Genomic DNA, 19,307 nt, shown 5'->3' on the forward strand with positions numbered 1-19,307 from the left:
TCTACTGTAATGTCTTGATTAAAATGGATTCTTTGTCATTTAACTGTTTAAAACTGGTAATAGAAATTATATCAACGATGATAGTTTGGTTCCCAGGTAATCCACAAAAATACGACTGCTACTACTGGTTAACATTCGAAGTGCTTACTGCATCCCAGGCACTGCTTTAAACACTCTCATATTTCATCTCAACCTTCACAACAGTTCTGTGAGGGAGGTATTATTATCCTTATTGATGGAGGAGTAGCTGAGGCCAAGGGGGATTAGCAGCCTGCCCACGGTGATGCCATTGGAGGGGCCTAGCCAGGACCCAGCCAGGTCCCAGCCAGGTCCACCTGATGCCAGAGTGCCAGCTCTTATTCGATAATTCATCCCTTGCTAATGGAGCCCACAGGCTAGGAGGCAGGAGAGATGAGGTAAAGCTGTCTCTTCCTGATTTGGAGTCAGGCAAACCACTGTTTAAAATGTTTTTAGAAAAAGACCGAATTCGTCTTTTGAGCTCCTCTCCGTGAGTCCAGGTAATTCCCTAATTCCTCAAGCTTGCCCTCCCTGTTCCTCAGTTTCCTCCTGCTTCCCTGGACTACCCCATTAAATGCACTGCCAGACTTGGGCATTCATGACACAACCCATAATCACCTGCCTCCCCACCAGTGTGTGTGTGCACACACACATACGTGCACGCGCACACACACTCTTTCAAAAGCTCCAATTTGCTCCCTCTAGCTTTCAGAAGACTCAGGGTAAACAAGATACCTAATTAAATTATTTCACCCTGAGGTGTAAAAGGAAAATAATTCCTTGACCTTCCTATACATGCTAAAATGCATAACTTTTAAAAGGTAACTTATTCACAAAGCACCGTTTGAATTATTATACAGCCAAAAGAATGACCAAAATTGGATGGCAATTTCCAGAAGCATCCAGAAAGAGAGTTGTGTGGAGAAGCCATCTGGCTACTGCTCACCTGATCTTGATTTTTTTTTTAACTGTATTCCTTCTCCATTTCTGAACTCAGAGTCTAAGGTGATGCTGACTGTGCCTCTGGTGAACGCAGGAAGGACTGGAAAACTGGGGTTGGGTGGGGAGTTGAGCAGGGGGCTTGCTAAGTGTGTGGAGCTGCAGACCACCTATAGTTTCCGGCTGGATTTTATAAAACACAACACCTTAATATGTTCTGCCAGGTGTAGTGACAATGTGCCTGATGAACTTGAATTCTTATTTGCTTCCAAAAGCTCTATATGAAGGGGAGCCCAAATTAGGAGATGAAAACGCAGGAGAAAAAAAAACTAATAATAAACTTCAACTGCTGAGTTGTGTGGGTCCAACAAAGAGTAACAGAATTATACATCCTTCAAAGCCACGCTGGTTTTGTTGATTTCCATGTGAACCAACTGGCCTAAGCTGACCTCCATTTCCCCTCCAACGCAGTCCAGCTGTGGCTTTCAACCACGGCTCACACATCAAAATCACCTGTGGAACTTCAAAAAAAAAAAAAAAAAAAAACCTGGTGTGTAGCTCCAGCACAGGGAGCAGAGAAGAGAATCGATCAAGATCAGCCACAAGTACAACACGGCCTGTGCCGCAACACAACCATGTCCAGAGGCAGGACGGGGAGAACTGCAAGAACCATTTGGTGGACCCATCTCTTCTCCCCCACCTCCAGGACCAAGCGCGTGACCAGCCACCCACCTGCGCAGCCAGCCTTCATGAGCCCAGCTTTTGCCAGCACTGAGGTCTGAGTACCAGGGACAAGGTGATAAATGGTCCTGGCAGACCTGCCAAAGAGCTTCCATTCTAATGGAAACCATACCAGGGAGATTTAAATCCCCCTGTTCTCTTAAAAAAAAAAAAAAAAAAAAGAGGAGGCAACTGAAAAGGGTCCCCTAAGCAATTTCAGCACCGAACTTCAGTCCTATCAGCCCGCAGCTTCTCACTCGGTTTTCAGAGGACTTTTTTTTTTTTTTGAGACGGAGTCTCCTCTGTCACCCAGGCTGGAGTGCAGTGGCGCAATCTCGGCTCACTGCACGCTCCGCCTCCTGGGTTCACGCGATTCTCCTGCCTCAGCCTTCTCCGAGTAGCTGGGACTACAGGTGCCAGCCACCACGCCTGGCTAATTTTTTTTTTTTTTTTGTATTTTTAGTAGAGACGGGGTTTCACCATGGTTTCAATCTCCTGACCTCGTGATCCGCCCCCTTGGCCTCCCAAAGTGCTGGGATTACAAGCGTGAGCCACCGCGCCCGGCCTCTCAGAGGACTTTTTTGTGTAGTACTGGATTAAAGGAACTGTAAGAGCCTTCTCTAAATGTGGAGAGAATAATACTAGTATAAACCTCAACCTCCTCCTAATTCTTTCCATTTTCATACAATCTCTGAATTAACAAACGCACAACCCTTGCTTCCCCCAATCTCATTGCAACCTGCGTGCCAGGCACTCTACAACCCGTTGCTCTACTCAATAGCCTGATCCAGACCATCAGACAGTTTTAGTTCAGTGGCCCTTATGTACCCCACACTCTAGGCCTGGGTGACCACCATGCTCTAACACCAACAGTTTGTCCCATCTGCATTCTGGGTGGCTTATTTTTTTTTCGTCTTTTTTTTCTTTCCCATTTGGAACAAGTGCCCATCAAAGGCTTAGGAGATATAAAAGATGTACAAGAACAACTCCAAGATCCCTTTTAAGAGTCTTTCATCTTTCTGTAAAAACTAAACCAAGATACGTAACATATGAGTGTCACATAATATCGCATGCTAATTCAGAAGCAAGCTATATGAAGCAATAGGAAACACAGAGCCGTCAGAGAGGGAAAGCCCTGGAGGCACGAGTCAGCAATGACACCACAGGGTATTCAAGGAGCACCAATGGCCTGCAGGTGGCAGAAACAATGGAGGAACCAGCCTGAGTCAAGGAGGACTCACTAGGTAAGCTTGGGAAATAGGGCTGAAGACGTGGACTGAGCAGTCAGTGGAAGGCTCGGAAGTCAGACATGGCTCACCTGCAACAGGGGCCTCAGCAAGAGACAGGTATGAGGGACACTGTTTTAGGCACATGGATTAAAAACACGGCTGCCATCAACATTGATTCAGCCTATGTAAATGTCTGGCGCGCCAGTTTATTCTCAACAAGAACTTAATCAGGGTGGCTCCTACCACCTCCATTCCTATCATCAAAATGGTTCAAAATATGCCAAAGCCCCAATGTTTACATATTAGAAATTTAAAATTGTTCCTGACAACCTTCCAGGGCTTTTCATGTCCCTGTTTCTCCCCCTACAGAGCAGATGACTGTTCTGGGAGACAGCTGGCAGCAATGAGTACAAACAGCCAACTGTGTGGCCATCCCGTCATAATTTTGTTCCCTACACATCTGTCAACTGGGTGTCAGGCACAGGGTGTGCCACTGAGTCAAGCTACAACGAAACCAGCCATCATTCTCTGTCTTTTGAAGGGAGCCAGACACCTGGCAAGTAAATGCCATCTTGTGTAGAGTCACCCACAAGAGGGAATCTGGTGAATTCATCCTCCCATTAATTCATCAAGTATTTAGTCTGTGTCTATTAAGTGCCAGGCACTGTTCACAACAACATGGGCCTAGCAGCAAAGGACACAAAGCCACTGCCCTCTTGGGAGCCTGCATTCAGGGGCAGGCAGCCAACTGACAAACCGAGGGAAATATAATATCAGGCCGTGCAAAGTGCCATGCAGGGAAATACAGGTAAGGCAATGGAGTGGCAGGGTGCACTATTGTGGATATTCATGAAACATCGCGCTGAGAAGACAGCAGACACCTGAAGGAAGTGAGGGACAGAGCCAAGGGCTACCAAGGGAAAGAGCTTCGGGCAGACGGAGCAGCAAACACAGAGGCCTGGGGTAGGTAGGGACAGAGAAGAGGCCTGACCAGGTAAGCGGCAGGGAAGCGGCATGATCAGGAACTGGGTTATGGTAAGGCTTCCTACCCTCAAAACCACAGGGGGGAGGGCAAGGGCGAGAGGCCCCGCAGTTTGTGGTCATGGCAATACAATAATAATAACACTCCTCATTCCTTATTTAGATCTGTAAACCTTTCCTAGTCCAGTCTAATACATAAAAGAAAGAAATAAATGTAAATAGTGGATTCAACAATAAAAGAGAATAAACCATTAGGTATACTCAGAGTGTATTTTCTTCTTTTTTTCTTTTTGAGACAGAGTCTCACTCTGTCACCCAGGCTGGAGTGCAGTGGCATGACCTTGGCTTACTGCAACCTCCGCCTCCAGGGTTTAAGGGATTCTCCTCCCTCAGCCTCCCGAGTAGCTGGGACTACAGGCATATGCCACCATGCCCAGCTAATTTTTGGTATTTTTAGTAGAGACAGGGTTGCACCATGTTGGCCAGGCTGGTCTCAAACTCCTGATCTCAACCGATCCACCCGCCTTGGCCTCCCAAAGTGGTAGGATTACAGGTGTGAGCCACTGCGCCCAGCCTTAGAGTGCATTTTCTACTCCAAAAAGTTCAACTCATACTTAGTGATGGAAAGTAAATTTGAACATTTTCAAATGTAATGATGATATTAACCAGTAGGGATGCCCTCAAATATAATATCCTCAATTGTTTTAAGCAGAGGACAGAATGGTCTTTTAATCTAAAACAATATTAGAATATGCAATTAAGTAGTTTTCCTTCACAGTCTACACTTCAAAGGGTGATGCACCTTCCTAAACAGTCTTGGGAGAGATTCTAAACCCTGAGAGTCACTGACATATTTAACTAAAGCCACAGAACTATACATTCAGCTGGAGAAGTCAGTGATAATGTCTTCAAGCTTTACTACAAGTGGTAGAGGCAGAGTTGCTAATTTCCTGCTTTGTGGGTGCTTTGTAGCTTCTGTAGGCATCTTAATTATCAACTATATCATAAGAAATGTAAAACAAAGAAATACAAACATGATGAAATCTTCCACTTGCAGGAAAACAGATGATCATCAAATTTGGAGGCCTGTCCACAAAAGACAAAATTCTGGAAGTAGCAATCCTTTACGACAATACCACGTCAGCCACATTATTAGTTGCAAACATCCTTTCTAAATCCAGGGGCAAGCAGGGAACTAATCCCCAGATGTGAGCTGCCCTTTGCATTTCTGAAGCCACTTGAACTTCCAGCCATAAAACTGTGACACTCACACCATTGGCAAACAGCTCAGACACAATAACTCAGAAGTTGATTGCATGCTAATTTCCATGTTATTTCTCAACCATGAGAGTAGCTCTGTTATCCCATAGGACAAGATATTCTTTTGCCATTTCACCTAGATAAGAAATAGAACTTGCCTGAGCTATAACAGAAATGAGAAAAAGCAAATTATGTCTCTGCTACATGTGAAAGTTTAATTTATGCAACTTTTCTTGAACAAGTCAAAACTTGTCTATTCAATCAATGAATTACTACTGAAATAAAGCGGAAAAACTGTGAAGCTTAAAACAGCCACAGAAAGGTTACGATAGTCTGTTAAACAAATAAAAACTTGAGGGAGAAAACAGATCTTTGTTACCACTCAAATTGGAAATACTGCGGTTTTACACGTAGAAGGCAACCTACAGATGAGGGAAACAGTTTAACAGACATTTCTCTCGTAACAAAAAATACTTATTTTTTTCTTCTGATTTTAAAAGCAATGTGCTGATCACACAAAATTTGGAAAATACAGAAAAGTATAAAGAAAATTTCCCCCATGAATGCATCATTTAAAATATTTATATTTTGATACATTTCCTTTCAACTAATACAATACACACCTCTTTTCATTTTTTAGCAAAATTGGGATATTAAATAGATAATTTATTACATTTGTAAGCATTTTACCTGTAATAACTTTTTCAATATATGGCTGCAAAATCTGCCATTACATGAATGTATTATAGCTGACTTAACTATTCCTTTATTGTCCTATTCAAAATGCAAGACAGACAAATTTTAATGTAACAGAGTAGGAAAGATCATTGCTATGGCTTCAGAATATTGTAACTAACCTTTAGACACTACCACTCATCAGGTTTTGGTGTGGTATCAAGGAAGAATGGCCGTAATTATCTGAAAAGGTTATTTCAATTCTCTGGCCTTTCCCAATGATGTAACTGTGTGAAACTAGATTTTCTACATACATGACCCCCAAAACAACCTACCCCGACAGACTGATTACAGAAGCAGACATGAGAACACAGCTATTTTCTATCAAAGCTGGTTATGAAACAGATTCACAAAAATGGAAAACAATGTTGCTCTTCTCACTAAATTTTTTTTTGGTTTTCACTTTAAAAAATCACTAAAGAGATAAATAAAACAATGTGAAACATTCATCTCATACTTTTTTTTGTTTTAGTAAGGTTATTCTTCATTATAAATGGCCTTTTTATTAGTATGTAACAGGTTTATTACTGTTTGTTATTTTTAAGTGAACTTTTAAAATTTCTCAGTTTCAATTTTTAACATAGTAAAATATCAATAGATATAACCAAAAAAAAGTTCTTTAAGATTCTCAAATACTTTTTAAAACAGTGTAAAGGGGTCCTGAGGTCAAAAAGATTGAGACCCAGCAGGTAACAGAATGAAGAGTTTAACAGATTAATAAATCCATTGACATTGTGTTTGCTTGTTACTGACTTCTGCTTAAAAAGAGACTGCTCCGAGACGTTGAGCAGATCAGCGGCAGCTTTCTTGGGTAGAATTCTTCCTCTTCCGGCCACATTTAGTCTCTGAATAATTAGGCCCCCAAATACTTGATCCATTTCACCATTCTATATCAAAATAGTTTTCAAAGCAGATACTGCAGGTTTGTGAGGAAACAGTGCCCCCAAGAATCAGAGATGCAGATCTCTCACCATGACTACCTCACCACTTATTTGATAAAAAAAAAAAATAAGATAAAATATTATAAAAACATTTTTGCTGTGGTAAGGGCAAACTGATTCAGATGACAGTATCTGAAATACACTCATCTCCATGGTTAATCATCACCTATTTTGACTTCCTCCCACCCAAATTGCACAAGTTAATTCTGTGAATTCTGCAGGGCAAATGGCACCAGTTTCCTTCCACCTGTTAGTGCCCAGATCGCAACAGAAATAAGGAAACACCCATTTATTTCCTGTTACAGCTTTACTTTCTAATTACTAACAATCCAACTGAAAGGTCCAAAACTATTATAACATTACAGATATTTCTAATATCTCAAGAACAGGAATCCTACTATACCATTGTCCTACTCTTCCATATATAGTATTTTCTACACTTTCGTTCTAAAACAACAAAATGGTCACACTTGAAAAACTGGGCTGGGCTGGGCATGGTGGCTCATGCCTGTAATCCCAGCTACTTGGAAGTCTGAGGCAAGAGGATTACTTGAGCCCAAGAGTTCAAGACCAGCCTGGGCAACATAGCAAGACCCTGTCTCTAAAAAATCAATTTAATTCTTTAAAAAATTGGGCTGAAAATTAAAACAAACTCTTTCATTAAAACACGTATTTATTGAGTGTATAGCTTGTGCCAGGCATATGTCTTGACACTGAGGATAAAGCAGTAAAACTCCCTGCCTCGTGGACTTATTTACCATAGCTTATTTTCTACTGGGGGAAGCAGGCATTCGACAAAGGAGTAGCAATAAAGTGTGCTGGGTTTTAACAGAGGAAGCCAAGGTCACCATGAGAACAGACCACAGAAGTCCAGGGAGAGCATGTGATGAAATGCAGTTCAAGGGGAGAACCCTCAGCAGACATAGGTGCATGGGCTTGGAGCACAAGATGAGCCAGAAGAAAGATGGGACTCAAGCCTGGGGTTAGCGCACAGATACAAACCCAGACTCCCCAGGGAAAGAATGAGGCCAAGTGCTGAAATAGAGGACACTGAGGAAGAACCAGTTCAATGGATCAGAGAAAACAAGGAAATGTGTTACAGACTCACTGCATTTTAGATACCTGCAAAGCACGCAAGACTATAAAGGATGCACTGACATAGGTGCTTGAGCTCACAAGTTAGGTATGGGCTGGATACGTAGATATGACAGCCAAAATCCTACAGCAAACGAAGCGGCTGAAACTGCTGATATTCCTCAGCAGGGTGGCAAAAGTGTCCTCAAAATACCCAAATACAAAGGGGTGGGGAGAGGAAGGGGAGGCTGCAAAGGAGGCTGAAGGGGATAATCGAGCGAGAGAAGGAAACCCAGGGGAGAGTGTCTCAGGCGCTCAGAGGGCAGGGGGATGTTTCACAGAGGAGGATGCGCTCCACAGTGGTAAATCCCAGCTGGCAAATGCTGCTGAGAGGCCGAGCAGGAACACAACCAGAGGGCCCTATGGAACTCGCAGCAGGGCGGACCAAAGGCCTCTCTGCAGCGCTGGCTTCATGGGCATGGGACCTTCACAGCCCCCATGCCTGAGGGGCCCTACGCTTTGTTTAGTGCTTTGCTGCTACCATCTTGAAATTCTTAATTTTTGAACAAAGAACCCTGTATTTTCACTTTGCACTGGGCCCAGAAAATTTTGTAGCCAATCCTGACCCTCTGGTATCAGTTTCACTAAAGTAGCAGAGATAAAAAACAGAATCTAGTGGATTGAGGAGTGAAAGGGGAATAAAAGAATAAGTAGGTAACACAGTGACTTTAAGGTGATCCCACATTCCTCTCCACCTACTGTTCACCTGTCACCTGCTTCTAACAACAGAAGATAGCAAAGGTGATGAGATGTCACTCCTGTGAAGCCATCATGCTGCAATCTTCCATCCTTGCCAGCTGTAAGGAAGTAAGGACCTGTGCGGCATGGAACTGCAGGCGACCCATGTCCCACAACTGCAGGGAAATGAATTCTGCCCATGACCTGAGGGAGCCTGGAAACACTCTTCCTCAGTCGAGCCTCTGATGAGACCACAGCCCTGGCGCCCACCTGGACAGCAGCCTGGTGAGAGCCTGAAGCACAGAAACCAGCTAGGCTGTGCCCGGGCTCCTGAGCCACGGAACTGGTGAGGGAACCAACACAGGTTGTTTATGATACTGAGTGTGCAATCATTTGCTGTGTAGCAGTAGGTAATAGTACAAGGCAGAAAGTAGAACATGCTCTCAAAATGTTTCATCAAGAGAAGGAAAGAGAAAGTGGTCACTGAAAGAGGTGAGTTCCAAGAAGGGCTTGGGTTCTGTTTTTGTCGTTAGATAGGAGAGACCTGAGCACTTGTAAATGCTCATGAGAAGGAAATACCAGGAGAGAGGTTTACATCGGAGGTGGGGCCGGGCGTGGTGGCTCACACCTGTAATCCCAGCACTTTGGGAGGCCGAGGCAGGCAAAACACGAGGTCAGGAGATGGAGACCATCCTGGCTAACACAGTAAAACCCCGTATCCACTAAAAAATACAAAAAAATTAGCCAGGCATGGTGGCGGACGCCTGTAGTCCCAGCTACTTTGGAGGCTGAGGCAGGAGAATGGTGTGAACCCAGGAGGCGGAGCTTGCAGTGAGCCAAGATCGTGCCACTGCACTCCAGCCTGGGTGACAGAGCGAGACTCTGTCTCAAATAAATAAATAAATAAATAAAAATAAATAAATTGGAGGTGGGAGAGAATGGTGGTGCAGAAATGGATTTCTAGAGAATAAATAAGATTCCTCTTTCACTATAAACAGAAAAATGAGAAAAGTACAGGTCCAGGAGCAGGCGGATTTGCAAAGGGGCAGTGGGAAGGTCAGAGAATGGCCTTCGCACAACTGTCCCGTGAGCTGTGGAAAGATCATCTGCCGAGAGTGAAATGAGAGGAGGAGGGATGGGCTCAGTATGAACCTAGAGATTTAAGAAGTGTGGAGGAGGCTGGAAAAGTCATTATGGAGAGGAAGAGGGTTGATGAGGAAAATCTGATTTCCAAGCAGTGTTGAGGCCCTGGTGAGGCAGAGATCAGGATCATAGAGAGGCAACCGTGTAACTTTCTCTGGCAGAACTCAGAAGTCCAGGGACAGGCATGGGTGGGCCGCCCAATCCCCCAGGAGAGTGAAGTAAGGGATTCCAGGGTGTTGACAAGCGCATCGCTGAAATGTTGTAATTCAAAAGCAAAGGCAAAGTCCAGCAGGAGCAGAGGGGTTGGAAAGGGACCTGGAATGGGAAAAATCTGATGTTCTTATTGTAATCTGTCAGCTGAGCTGAAGGACAGTAGCTTCTGGTGAGTGGGATCTCTGGATTTCAGCTCAGAAGCGGTTCCTGGTATTAACAGTGTCTTTTTAGGGTAACCTCCTCCTCCTAGTTTGAGCACTGGAAGTCCTGCGTCCTGTGAAACTCCTTAGTCCTCAGACTGAACATCCCCATCCCAAAAAGCTCCTGCTGCCACTCCAGTCTCAGGCAAACCAGGCTGCTGGTCACTCAGCTCCGGCTGCCATGGAGTCCCCGGTGAGCTTTGACAAATACTGACCCCTGCAGCAGATGACTGTGAGCCAGGGGCCAAAACTTTCAATGAACGAACGAGGAGCTACGACCAGGAAATGCTAGCACTGAGGGTAGAGGACAGAATACAACTGAGACAAGGCTCAAAGCAGCAGCGAGGGGAAGGGTCATGACCCAAAAGTGGCCATGAGGGCAGGAACCTGAGCTCTGCCTCCAGATCTCAAGGCATATACGGGGTGGGAGAAGGTGCACTCCCATTCCCAAGGGAGCCAAGGCAGCACTGAACTCGGAGAGTGGCTCTCGGTTAGACCAGGAGGTGAAGATACTGGGGGAGGAGGAGGCTGGCTGATGATCCCAGGGTTAGACCAGGAGGTGAAGATACTCAGGTAGAAGGCTGGCTGATCCCAGGGTTAGACCAGGAGGTGAAGATACTGGAGGAGAAGGCTGGCTGATGATCCCAGGGTTAGACCAGGAGGTGAAGATACTAGAGGAGGAGGCTGGCTGATCCCAGGGTTAGACCAGGAGGTGAAGATACTAGAGGAGGAGGCTGGCTGATGATCCCAGGGTTAGACCAGGAGGTGAAGATACTGGAGGAGAAGGCTGGCTGATGATCCCAGGGTTAGACCAGGAGGTGAAGATACTAGAGGAGGAGGCTGGCTGATCCCAGGGTTAGACCAGGAGGTGAAGATACTGGAGGAGGAGGCTGGCTGATGATCCCAGGGTTAGACCAGGAGGTGAAGATACTCAGGTAAGAGGAGGCTGGCTGATGATCTCAGGGTTAGACCAGGAGGTGAAGATACTTGGGTAGGAGGAGGGCGGCTGATCTCTGGGTTAGACCAGGAGGTGAAGATACTCGGGTAGGAGGAGGGTGGCTGATCTCTGGGTTAGACCAGGAGGTGAAGATACTGGAGGAGGAGGCTGGCTGATGATCCCAGGGTTAGACCAGGAGGTGAAGATACTCGGGTAGGAGGAGGGTGGCTGATCTCTGGGTTAGACCAGGAGGTGAAGATACTCGGGTAGGAGGAGGGTGGCTGATCTCTGGGTTAGACCAGGAGGTGAAGATACTCGGGTAAGAGGAGGGTGGCTGATCTCTGGGTTAGACCAGGAGGTGAAGATACTCGGGTAGGAGGAGGGTGGCTGATCTCTGGGTTAGACCAGGAGGTGAAGATACTCGGGTAGGAGGAGGGTGGCTGATCTCTGGGTTAGACCAGGAGATGAAGATACTGGGGAAGGAGGCAGCATGAGAGCTGGCTGATCCCAAGGCAGGAGCACAGCACCTGGTGGAAGAGGCTGGAAGGGAAGGGAGAGAGGGTGGGGTGGAAGGGGGAGGCAAAGAGCAGTCCCAGGAACCTGGAAGGAGGGGGAGAGACAGGGCATGAAGGTGGGATCCTAAATCCCAGAATCGTCGGCAACATAATAAATGGCAACACCAGGAGAGCTGGCATCTGACGATGTCTGTGGGACACAGTGCATAGGTAGATTTTAACACACTGAGATTGCTATTTGGTATAATGACATGTTTATCCTGAAGAAATGAAGTTAGGAATTTTCTGAGCTACAGAATGAATTTTTTGGTTCTCATTGAAAGGTCTGTTGCTCTTGGAACTCAATTCTCAAAGGTCTGTTTCACAAATAATCATCCTCGTTCTGATGTTTATTCAAATCTTTGCCCACCCTCGAGTCTCCTTAAATTCCTCATATTCCACAAATGATGTGTGTTTGTTATCTGAATCCAGAAAACCCTCATGGGTTTGCAGATATGACTGCCAATAACTGATATAGAAATAGAGAGTGTAGAAAATATTTCTTGACAATAAAAGTCAGAAGGAAGATTCGAGTTATCCTATCCCCATGAAAGGAAGGGGAGGGTACATGTTGTGTTGTGGTGAGCTGCAGTTTGCATTGTGCACATATGTGTGTGTGTGTGCATGCATGCATGCACACATGTGTTACGTTAAGATCATAACATGTGGTGATCTAAGTCCTCCGGAAGCTAGACAGACTCAACATATTGTTCCAGCAAAAACTTTAGCATCATTTAGAAAAAAATATAGCAGAAAAAAATTCCTCAACTCAAGAACAACACAGGTACTTCTGTTCAGTGTAACCTTCCTCTCAAGTTTTGGGGAAGATGGAAATAGGCCAGGACTGGAGGGGTGGAGCCCTCACACAGTCAGCTCACAGGTCAGCAGAAGTGACAGGTACTCCAGACTTAAGACCTTGAGGGAAACCAAGGTTCCTCTGTCTCTTCTCTGATATAATCAAGTTCTTTCTTCCCTTCTCCCTCCTCAATGCAAGGCCGTGCTTCCCCAAACAAGATCTGGGACTCTCGCGCCTACTGAGATGGACAGAGAGCCTCACAGGTGTCAACAGTTTCAAGAACCTTGCCCAGCCTCAGCCAACAACCAACCAGGCAGGCTGGGTGAGCCCAGAGGTTCCCGGAAACCAGAAACTAGGGCAGAAACACCCAGCAACTCAGTCCCTTTTCTAAAACAGAGCTACCAATAAATATATAAATCACTGTCATGAGCCATAGAAAGGGAAAGCTTTTATAAATCAAAGCATCCAAATATTAAGCCAATATTACTTAGGATTGCATTTATCATTGCTACAGAAAAAAACTGTATGTAAATAAATGTGAATGCATACAAGGTAATTAAGTGTCCTATGTTAATATAAGAGTAGCCCATATTTCTGAAATGAAACGACATTGAAAACGTACCTACCAAAAAAATGTGGTGTGTGTGTGTGTGTGTGTGATCTGTTTATCTAGGTCAACATTAGATTTTTACCCAATATCTGTGTACACCAAGGCCCAGCAGGGCAGGGTGGTTACACAGTGTATGTAGCAAGACAAGCCATAGCCACTGTGAGAATGACTGCCCAAGAGGAAGGAGAGCATTAAATCTCCTTAGACAAGTACCGACAGGGACTGGAAATGCTGTTTCCACAGTGGCCACCCAAGACATTCTCTCCCTAATCCTAACCAAGGAATAAGAAGCAAATTAAAGGCCAGGCACAGTGGCTGACGCCTATAATCCCAGCACTTTGGGAGGCTGAGGTGGGCGTATCGCTTGCGGTCAGGAGTTCAAGACCAGCCTGGCCAACATGGTGAAACCTCATCTCTACTAAAAATACAAAAATCAGCTGGGCATGGTGGCGAGTTCATGTAATCCTAGCTACTTGGGAAGCTGAGGCAGAAGAATCGCTTGAACCTGGGAGGCAGAGGTTGCAGTGGGCTAAGACTGCACCACTGCACTCCAGCCTGGATGACAGAGTGAGACTCCATCTCAAAAAAAAAAAGAAGTAAATTAAACTCAGCACATATCAGTGTTTTGTTGTGGTCATGTGTTCATTTTTTTTTTTTTTTAATCCACAACTGTGAAGGAGGAGGTGACGGCAATGAGCAGAATGCTTTCAAATCAAGTGCTATTTTGCTAAAATCAAATATGTCTTAGCTCAGGCTGCTATAACAAGCTGCCATAGGCTGGGGGCCTTAAACAACACTTGTCTATTTCTCACAATTCCAGAGGCTGGGAAGTCCAAGATCAAGGTGCCAGCAGATCGGGTGTCTGGTGAGGGCTCCCTTCCTGACTGGCACACAGCCACCTTCTGGCTGTGTCCTCACATGGTGGACAGCAGGGAGAGTGAGAAAAAAGCTCTCCTGTCTCTTCTCCTGGAAGCACTAATCCCATTCTCAGGACTCCCCAAGGCCCCTCCTCCTAAAACCATAACATAAGGGGTTCAAATTTCAACATACGCATTTTTGGGGGTGACACACACATTCAGATCATAACAAGTACTTCAAAATATATTATCAGGCCTACAATCTTCACTAGATAGTCAAATTTTACTGGAAATAGATATCTTCAGAGAAAATGCATAATTATCAGGATCCTAGACACTTAATAGAGCATGGATAAAATAATGCAGATAAAAGTTAGTGAATCCAAAAAGAGTTCTTAAAAAGCTAAGTAAAAGGCGACTCATCCAGAGTTTGACAGACATGGTTGGCATCTGAAGAAATTTTAGGAAAAAAAAATAGTTCACAACTACACAAGACACAGCCTATTACAAAGCTCTCTTCCTGGCAAAGACACACTATTCAATACCACTCACTATAACAACATATAATTTTTATTTAGTCTCATACAAGTCTGCTATTCTGTTAACAAGTCTAAGTTCACACAACATTTTCTAGAGAAGGACTACATTATTCAACAGCCATAGAAAGGTCCCAGTGTTTATTCTTACCTCAGATATCTATTTTCTTGTTTATGTTTTAATCATGGACATTCAAGGTGGTGAAAAATCATCCTTTAGCAAGAGAAGAGTTAGCCCAGGAAGTCATCCCCATCCATGTCACCCATCAAGGCCTAAGTGACGAACGGTTACAGAGACTGACCTAACCTCACCTCAGTAGATATAGGCAGGCTCCTTAAGCCCAAGGTAGCAAATAAAAAAATCGCAGTAAGAATGCACCTTCTGACTGTGGTAGTTCCTTAGAGCGGTGAAGAAAAGCACCCAAAACAAGAATTAACCATCCCCCCAAAGAACTCTCTTTCTGGATATCAAAAGAGCCACAGTTCAAGTTCAAAGAGAAACACTCTAGCAACTTCTGAAAGCAGGAACTGTATGCAACTGAATGACCTCATCCAGCACAGAAGCCAGAGCAAACAATGAAAAACAAACCGTACCAACTCTGGTACCAGTTACTGACCTTCCAGACCAAGAGAACGTGCTGGCAGCACTGGTGAAATGTACTTGTCGGTAAAAAAATCAGCTCCTCTACTTGTAAGCAAATATGCACGCAGACTCTCCAGCCCTGGGTGGGTACCATCCCCGTTGCAACACTCACACAACCTGACTGCAGGAAGCATGCGTGAGTCAACCTCCAATTGGAGGAGGCCAAGTTCTCGCACTTCTTAGAGCATCACCACAACACCTACAGCATGGAGGCCTGAGACCAATCAGAATGGCCCTCCTGAGGCTGGGATTCATGGCATCACAGCCCACTTTATAAAATGTGCTAAGAATTTTCTATGGGGAAGGGTTATGTTTAACATGGCGGAAGACAGGTGCAGTGGTGTGCACCTGTGGTCCTAGCTACTCCAGAGGATCGCTTGTACCCAGGAGTTTGAGGCTGTAGTGCACTATGATCACATCTGTGAAGAGCCACTGCATTTCAACCTGGGTAACACAGAGACCCCATCTCTTTAAAAAAAAAAAAAAATTATATATATATATATATTAGAGTGTGTGTGTATATATGTTATGTATAGGTGTATGTAGATATACATATATATTAGATTGGAAAAAAACGACAAGCAGAAGGGACTTGAGTTCCAGTCCCAACTCTGCCCAACTATATCTGTATGATCTCTGGGCTGAAGGATCCTCCCCTCTAAAACAAGGAGTTTCCTTCCAGTTCTAGATTGTTATTACTAAATTATTAGGAAATAGCAAATATATATCAAAGCAGCAAGAGTGGAATTACCATTGCAGAGGCACATATAGATGCCCACTTGGTAACATCTGGCCCACAAGTACATTTCAACTCCTGCACCAAGCCCAGTGCATGGCAGACACCAGCTACCTCCCAGTGCCGCAGCCCTGCTCAGTCAGTGCACTGTGGAGAGAAACAGGCTTGGTGGAAAGCTCTGAAAACTGTCTGCTATGGTTTCACTCTGTCCCCCAAAGTTCATGTTGAAACTTAATCCTCAATGCAACAGTGATGAGGCCATGAGGGCTCCACCTCATGAATGGATTAATGCTGTTAATGTGGAAGTGGGATATAAAATGGAAGAGTTCAGCCCCCTTCCTCTTTTGCCCTTCCACCTTCCACCATGGGATGATGCAGCAAGAAGGCCCTCACCAGATGCAGGCCCTCAACCTTGGACTTCCCAGTCTCCAGAACTATAAGAAACACATTTTTGGCTGGGTGTGGTGGTTCACGCCTGTAATCCCAGCACTTTGGGAGGCCAAGGCAGGAGGATCACTTGAGGTCAGGAGCTCAAGATCAGCCTAGACAACCAACATGGTGAAACCCCATCTCTACTAAAAATACAAAAAAAAAAAAAAATTAGCAGGACATGGTGGAATATGCCTGTAGTCCCGGCTACTTGGGAGGCAGAGGCAGGAGAATCACATGGACCCCAGAGGCAGAGGTTGCGGTAAGCTGAGATCACCCCACTGCACTCCAGCCTGGGCAACTCCATCTCAAAATAAATAAATAAGTAAATAAGTTTCTTTTCTTTGTAAATTACCCAGTCTGTGGTATTCCACTACAGCAGTATAGAACAGACTACAACAGCATCTATAAACAATGCTGTTTGACTCACACTTGATTCACTTGGATTCCTTCCAAATGATCATTGTGGATACATGATATAAAAATAAACAAACAAACAAACAAAAACACCCTAGGGCCCAGGAGTTTATCTGCTCTTTCTGCTCCTTCTCTCATAATCTACCCTTCCCATGACACAGGGAATATTTTGGTGCTCTCAACATGAAATGCCACAAGACCAGGGTAGACACTTAAGGGTTCAGCTTCCAAGCTCTGCTTATAAAAAATGCAAAATCTCAGTTCAGTAAGAACAGGGTTTAGTACAATACACAAACACTACTGAATATGCATGCCACCCTGAGAAAAAATCTTGAATTAGTATGTAATAAATAGATAACAAGGTGATATTCCTCAGGCATCCTGACACAGTTATTCCCAACTGAATCTGTAAGAGTGAACTGTTACTCTTTACATTCTGTACCCTGAGACATCACAATATGTATGCACGGTGGATATAATCTATCCAATATCTCAAAACTGAACCCTAGTTTTGTTGTTGTTTTAACCTACACATTATTAACAAGGATCTTCAGTAGGACATTTTGCAAACCAGTACAAATGTGCCCTGGGCAAACAGCATTTGGGAAACACTGCTCCCACATACACTTGCAGAGTTCCTGCCAATCAGGAGCTTCCACCGTCACCCAAGTGTCAGAACAAAGCCCATGTGGCTGATCACAACTGTCCACCTCTTGGCAGCCCATCAGACTAGCAGGCCAGACATACTGTTTTTATCCAATGGACCACAATTGGCCAAGAGACGAGACTGAGAAAAGGCTTAGCACACAGACCTCTCACAGATTATTAGTACATTTTAGTCAACTCCTAGAAAAAGAATTACGAAATTATACTGTTAGTATGAAGGGTAGGAAATAAAATTACTTGATTTTTAATAACATTACATTCACACTTTTCCCCAAAGCATCTCCACCCCCAACACAAGTCATATATGGCCCTATAAATTCTGTATGAAGATGGTGAAATCTCTTCGTAATTCGTGTATAATTGGCCATAGCTAGCAAATAACAGGATGATTGAATCCAGGCCTGTTTTATTCCAAAAATCATATGACCCTAGGGTACAGTGTGCCCCATCGGAGAACACACCAGGAAAAGAAATATGACCTCCTTTATTAACAGTCTTTCATACTGACCTTTAATGAAAACACTGACTTTACCGACCATTGGGAAAGTAGCTCATAAAACTAAGTTATCTGTATGAGTCAATAATAAGCACTAAAGGGGTTAAGCTTCTTGCACTGAATAAAGCAGGTGGCATATTTTTTAGAATTTCTAGTTTAAGTAGCTTGTACCTCCCTGTACTAGGGATCACACGCTAAAGAAGCTTTTTTTTTTTTTTTTTTTTTTGAGATGGAGTCTCGCTCTATCGCCCAGACTGGAGTGTAGTGGTGCACTCTTGGCTCACTGCAGCCTCCACCTCCCAGGTTCAAGCGATTCTCCTGCCTCAGCCTCCTGAGTAACTAGGATTACAAGAGCATGCCACCACACCAGCTAATTTTTGTATTTTTAGTAGAGAAGGCATTTCACCATGTTGGCCAGGCTGGTCTCGAATTCCTGACCTCAAGAGTTCTGCCCGCCTCAACCTCTGAGAGTGCTGGGATTACAGGTATGAGCCACTGCGCCCGGCCAAGAAGCTTTTCAATGGAGAGCAATACAAACACAGTCAAGAAAAAGCACTGTGTGATGGCCTGGACACCAAGGGAATACCACACACGTCACAAAGGAGCTCACGCAGGCACAGGGGCCAGGGAAACCTAACATCTAAAAGATCTTTAGGGTACAGCTTCCAAACTTTTCTAACAGCAACTGACAACCAGAAAAACATTTTACATCACAATGCAGACAGACACATGTGTGCACGGGCTCACAAAACAATATAAATACCTCATATGGGCACACATTTCCTAATCTACTTTATGTTTTAAAATGCGGGCTGTGACCCTCAGTATAAAAACACTGAGTCAGATCCAGCAAGGGATGAAAGAATAAGCCATGTGGTCTATCCATACAACACAGATATTAGGCATTTTTCAGCCTTAAAAAGGAAGGAAATTGTCATACATGCTACCACATAGACAAGTCTTGAAGACATCACGCTAAGCGAAATAAGCCAGTCACAAAAAGACAAGTACTGTACGATTCCATTTATATGAGCTCCCTAGAAGAGTCAAACTCACAGAAAGTAGAATGCTGCTTCCCAGGGGCTGGGAGAAGGGAATGGGGAGGAATTGTATTATGGGTACTGAGTTTTGGTTTGGGATGATGAAAAAGTTCTGGAGATGGATGGTGGAGATGGTTGCACAACAGTGTGGTTAAATGGTTTACCTTGTTATGTATATTTCACCATGATTTTTTAAAAAGCCACTGAGTTGGCCACAAGCAGTGGCTCACGCCTGCAATCCCAGCACTTTGGGAGGCCGAGGCGGGTGGATCACGAGGTCAGGAATTCGAGACCAGCCTGGCAAACATGGTGAAACCCCGTCTCTACTAAAAATTCAAAAATTAGCTGGGCGTGGTGGTGGGCACCTGTCATCCCAGCTATTCAGAAGTCTGAGGTAGG

General features: G+C 44.5%; 1 protein-coding gene across 4 annotated transcripts in view; it reads right to left on the reverse strand.

The window, feature by feature from the left end:
- Nucleotides 1-19,307, reverse strand: part of FAM107B (family with sequence similarity 107 member B) — an 86,259-nt gene that overhangs the window by 38,990 nt on the left and 27,962 nt on the right. The window contains exon 1 of one of the 4 annotated variants that reach the window (XM_008957180.4): nt 14,794-14,949. The exons of 1 other annotated variant lie outside the window; for it this stretch is intronic. The gene's annotated coding sequence lies outside the window, so the exon portion shown is untranslated. Of the gene's footprint in view, nt 1-14,632; nt 14,950-19,307 lie in introns of those variants that run through there. 2 more of the 4 variants (XM_034930013.4, XM_034930017.4) reach the window with 2 other exon arrangements.

The sequence above is a fragment of the Pan paniscus genome, chromosome 8 (assembly GCF_029289425.2).
Source record: "Pan paniscus chromosome 8, NHGRI_mPanPan1-v2.0_pri, whole genome shotgun sequence".
Classification (NCBI taxonomy): domain Eukaryota; kingdom Metazoa; phylum Chordata; class Mammalia; order Primates; family Hominidae; genus Pan; species Pan paniscus.